The following is a 6000-nucleotide window of genomic DNA, read 5'->3' as shown; positions in this document are numbered from 1 at the left end:
TTGGTATTTGATCTGAGTCTGGCCATTTGGTCTATACGCACTAACCATCTACGCGGGAGTAGTTATGGGTATCCCGACGTCGTGGTATCAGCCGAAGCTCTTTTGACGTCAGCGACTGAGTGGCGCGCGCCGCATTGGACCGTAAGCTCGCGCTTGTATTAAGGGGGCTAGGTCTGCTTCCGGCCGCGTACGCAACGTGCAGGTGTGCATAGGGCGATGGGCCCAGACCCCTGCGCGCATAGGTTTAGACCGGCGTGCTGACCTCTCTGTTGAGCCTAGGTGGGGCTGCGACGTGTTGATCTTACGAGGCCGGGCATGACCCAGAAAAGTGTGTCCAGCCAAATGGGATCGAGCGTGTTGGGTTATGTGGTGCACCCCTGCAGGGAAGTTTATCTATTCGAATAGTCGTGTCCCTCGGTAAAAGGACGACCCGGAGTTGTACCTTGACCTTATGACAACTAGAACTGGATACTTAATAAAACACACCCTTCCAAGTGCCGGATATAACCTGGTGATCGCTCTCTAACAGGGCGACGAGGAGGGGATCGCCGGGTAGGTTTATGCTATGCGATGCTACTTGGAGGACTTCAATCTACTCTCTTCTACATGCTGCAAGATGGAGGCTGCCAGAAGTGTAGTCTTCGACAGGATTAGCTATCCCCCTCTTATTCTGGCATTCTGCAGTTCAGTCCACTGATATGGCCCCTTTACACATATACACATGCATATGTAGTGTAGCTCCTTGCTTGCGAGTACTTTGGATGAGTACTCACGGTTGCTTCTCTCCCTCTTTTCCCCTTTCTATACCTGATTGTCGCAACCAGATGCTGGAGTCCAGGAGCTAGAGATCCTGAGGATGATTCTACATGGAGTTCGGCTTCGAGGAGTAGTTAGGAGGTCCCAGGCAGGAGGCCTTGCCTTTTCGATCGTTGCTACTTTTGTGCTAGCCTTCTTAAAGCAAACTTGTTTAACTTATGTCTGTACTCAGATATTGTTGCTTCCGTTGACTCGTCTATGATCGAGCACTTTTATTCGAGCCCTCGAGGCCCCTGGCTTGTATTATGATGCTTGTATGACTTATTTATGTTTTAGAGTTGTGTTGTGATATCTTCCCGTGAGTCCCTGATCTTGATCGTACACATTTGCGTGCATGATTAGTGTACGGTCAAATCGGGGGTGTCACACCTAGTACCTGCACAAACAATCAAGAACCTTGCAACCAACGCGATAAAGGGATTGTCAATCCCTTCACGGTCACTCGCAAAAGTGAGATCTGATAAAGATAATAAGATAAATATTTTTGGTATTTTTGTTGTATAGATTGAAAATAAAAATTGCAAAATAAAATAGATCGGAAACTTATATGATGGAAAATAGACCCGGGGGCCATAGGTTTCACTGGTGGCTTCTCTCATGATAGCATGAATTATGGTGGGTGAACAAATTACTGCAGAGTAATTGATAGAAAAGCGCATAGTTATGAGAATATCTAGGCATGATCATGAACATAGGCATCACGTCCGTGTCAAGTAGACCAAAACGATTCTGCATCTACTACTATTACTCCACACATTGACCGCTATCCAACATGCATCTAGAGTATTAAGTTCATAAGAACAGAGTAACGCATTAGGCAAGATGACATGATGTAGAGGGATAAACTCAAGCAATATGATATAAACCCCATCTTTTTATCCTCGATGGCAACAATACAATACGTGCCTTGCTGCCCTTGCTGTCACTGGGAAAGGACACCGCAAGGTTGAACCCAAAGCTAAGCACTTCTCCCATTGCAAGAAAGATCAATCTAGTAGGCCAAACTAAACCGATAATTCGAAGAGACTTGCAAAGATATCAAATCATGCATATAAGAATTCAGAGAAGAATCAAATATTGTTCATAGATAAACTTGATCATAAACCCACAATTCATAGGATCTCGGCAAACACACCGCAAAAAGTATTACATCGAATAGATCTCCAAGAACATCGAGGAGAACTTTGTATTGAGATCCAAAGAGAGAGAAGAAGCCATCTAGCTAATAACTATGGACCCGAAGGTCTGTGGTAAACTACTCACACATCATCGGAGAGGCTATGGTGTTGATGTAGAAGCCCTCCATGATCGATTCCCCCTTCGGCGGAGCACCGGAAAAGGCCCCAAGGTGGGATCTCACGCGTACAGAAGGTTGCGGCGGTGGAAAAGTGGTTTCATGGCTCCCCTGGATGTTTTCAGGGTATAAGAGTATATATATAGGCGAAAGAAGTAGGTCGGTGGAGCTACGAGGGGCCCACGAGGGTGGGGCCGCGCCTACCCCCCTGGGCGCGCCCTCCTGCCTCGTGGCCGCCTCGTTGCTTCCTTGATGTCCACTCCAGGTCTCCTGGATTGCGTTTGTTCCAAAAACGATCCTCTCGAAGGTTTCATTCCGTCTGGATTCCGTTTAATATTCCTTTTCTGTAAAACACTGAAATAGGCAACAAAACAGCAACTGGCACTGGGCCTCCGGTTAATTGGTTAGTCCCAAAAATAATATAATAGTGCATATTAAAGCCCATTAAACATCCAAAACAGATAATATAATAAGCATGGAACAATCAAAAATTATAGATAAGTTGGAGACGTATCATGCGGACCCTATGGGTTCGAGAACTATGTAGAAATGACCGAGACACCTCTTCGGTCAATAACCAATAGTGGAACATGGATGCCCATATTGGCTCCTACATATTCTACGAAGATCTTTATCGGTCGAACCGTTATGACAACATACGTAATTCCCTTTGTCTATCGGTATGTTACTTGCCCGAGATTCGATCGTCGGTATCTTCACACCTAGTTCAATCTCGTTACTAGCAAGTCTCTTTACTCGTTCCTTAATACATCACCTCGCGACTAACACCTTAGTCATTTGCATGCAAGCTTATGATGTGTATTACCAAGAGGGCCCAGAGATACCTCTTCGATACTCGGAGTGACAAATCCTAATCTCGTACTATGCCAACTCAACAAACACCTTCGGAGATACCTGTAGAGCATCTTTATAATCACCCAGTTACTTGTGACGTTTGATAGCACACAAGGCATTCCTCCGGTATCCAGGAGTTGCATAATCTCATAGTCAAAGGAATATGTATTTGACATGACGAAAGAAATGGCAATAAAACTGAACGTATGCTAAGCTAACGGATGGGTCTTGTCCATGACATCATTCTCCTAATGATGTGATCCCGTTATCAAATGACAACACATGTCTATGGTTAGGAAACCTTAACCATCTTTGATCAACGAGCTAGTCTAGTAGAGGCTTACTAGGGACATGGTATTTGTTTATGTATTGACACATGTATTTAAGTTTCCGATCAATACGATTCTAGCATGAATAATATACCATTATCATGAATAAGGAGATATAAAATAACAACTTTATTATTGCCTCTAGGGCATATTTCCTTCATATGTACCCTCGTAGACCGTAAGCAGAAGTGTTTCACAGCGCGGTTGATGTAGTCGAACTTCTTCGCGCTTCAACCGATCAAGTACCGAACGCACGTCACCTCCGCGTTCTGCACACGATCAGCTCGATGACGTCCCTCGCCTTCTTGATCCAGCAAGACGTCGAGGTAGTAGATGAGTTCCGTCAGCACAACAACGTGGTGACGGTGATGGTGAAGTGATCCTTGCAGGGCTTCACCTAAGCACTACAAAAATATGACCAAGGGTGTAAACGGTGGAGGGTGGCGCCGCACACGGCTAAACAATTGTCTGGGTGTGCTAGGCGCCCCCCTCCAACATATATATAGGTGGGGGAGGAAGGAGCAGCCAGGAGGGCGCCCCAAGTAGGTCGAACCCTACTTGCGGTCCTCCCAAGTGGCGCCCCCCTGCCATATTTGCCGGAGGGGGAAGGAAAGAGGGGGAAGGGGAAAGGAAGGGGGAATCCTATTCCCTTTCTTTCCTTTCCTCCTTCTACTTTCCTTCTCCACCTTGGCCGGCCCATATGGGGGCCGCACCAGCCCCTTGTGGCTGGTGCGCTTCCCCTCTTGGCCCATAATGTTGGGAACGTAGCATGCAATTTCAAAAAAATTCCTACGATCACGCAAGATCTATCCAGGAGATGCATAGCAACAAGAGGGGGAGAGTGTGTCCACGTACCCTCGTAGACCGAAAGCGGAAGCGTTAGGTTAACGCGGTTGATGTGGTCGAACGTCTTCACGATCCAACCGATCTAGTACCGAACGTACAACACCTCCAAGTTCAGCACACGTTCAGCTCGATGACGTCCCTCGAACTCTTGCTCCAGCAGAGGGTCGAGGGAGAGTTTCGTCAGCACGACGACATGGTGACGGTGATGGTGATGTGATCCGCGCAGGGCTTCACCTAAGCACTACGACGCTATGACCGGAGGAGTAAACTGTGGAGGGGGGCACCGCACACGGCTAAGAGAATAACTGATGTCCTTTGGGGTGCCCCCTGCCCCCGAATACAAAGGAGGGGAGGAGGAGGCCGGCCACCAAGGGGGCGCGCCAAGGGGGGGAGTCCTACTAGGACTCCACTCCTAGTAGGATTCGCCCCCCTTCTTTTTCCTTTCTCATCGGAGGGAAAAGGGAAGGAGAGGGAGAGGGAGAGGGAAAGAGGAAAGGGGGCCGCGCCCCCTCCCCCTTGTCCAATTCGGACTCCCTTGAGGGGGGCGCGACCCTACGGGCTCCCCTCTCTTTCTCCCCTATGACCCATGAAGGCCCATTACTTTCCCGGGGGGTTCCGGTAACCCCTCGGTACTCCGATAAATATCTGAAACATCCTGAAACCATTCCGTGTCTGAATAGTATCGTCCAATATATCAATCTTTACCGCTCGACCATTTAGAGACTCCTCGACATGTCCGTGATCTCATCCGGGACTCCGAACAATCTTCAGTCACCAAAACACATAACTCATAATACAAATTATCATCGAACGTTAAGCATGCGGACCCTACGGGTTCGAGAACTATGTAGACATGACCGAGACACATCTCCGGTCAATAACCAATAGCGGAACCTGGATGCTCATATTGGTTCCTACATATTCTACGAAGATCTTTATCAGTCAAACCGCAATAACAACATACATTATTCCCTTTGTCATCGGTATGTTACTTGCCCGAGATTCGATCGTTGGTATCCTCATACCTAGTTCAATCTCATTACCGGCAAGTCTCTTTACAAGTTTCGTAATGCATTATCCCTTAACTAACTTATTAGTCACATTGCTTGCAAGGCTTATTGTGATGTGCATTACCGAGAGGGCCCAGAGATACCTCTCTGATACTCGGAGTGACAAATCCTAATCTTGATATGCCAACCCAACAAACACCTTCAGAGACACCTGTAGAGCATCTTTATAACCACCCAGTTACGTTGTGATGTTTGATATCACACAAGGTGTTCCTCCGGCATTCGGGAGTTGCATAATCTCATAGTCAGAGGAATATGTATAAGTCATGAAGAAAGCAATAGCAATAAAACTTAACGACCATTATGCTAAGCTAACGGATGGGTCTTGTCCATCACATCATTCTCCAATGATGTGATCCCGTTCATCAAATGACAACACATGTCCATGGTCATGAAACTTAACCATCTTTGATTAACGAGCTAGTCAAGTAGAGGCATACTAGGGACACTCTGTTTTGTCTATGTATTCACACATGTACTAACTTTCCGGTTAATACAATTCTAGCATGAATAGTAAACATTTATCATGATACAAGGAAATATAAATAACAACTTTATTATTGCCTCTAGGGCATATTTCCTTCACTACGATCGAGATTCAAAAAAAATAGACCACTCATCAAGGGTGCATGACCATAAAAGATATTACTCATATAAATAGCACAACAATTATTCTCTGATTTAAATGAATAACCGTCTCGCATCAAACAAGATCCAAATATAATGTTCATTCTCAACGCTGGCACCAAATAACAATTATTCAGGTCTAAAACTAATCCCGAAGGTGGAT

The sequence above is a fragment of the Aegilops tauschii genome, chromosome 7 (genome assembly GCF_002575655.3).
Source record: "Aegilops tauschii subsp. strangulata cultivar AL8/78 chromosome 7, Aet v6.0, whole genome shotgun sequence".
Classification (NCBI taxonomy): domain Eukaryota; kingdom Viridiplantae; phylum Streptophyta; class Magnoliopsida; order Poales; family Poaceae; genus Aegilops; species Aegilops tauschii.
This window is presented reverse-complemented; position numbering follows the sequence as displayed.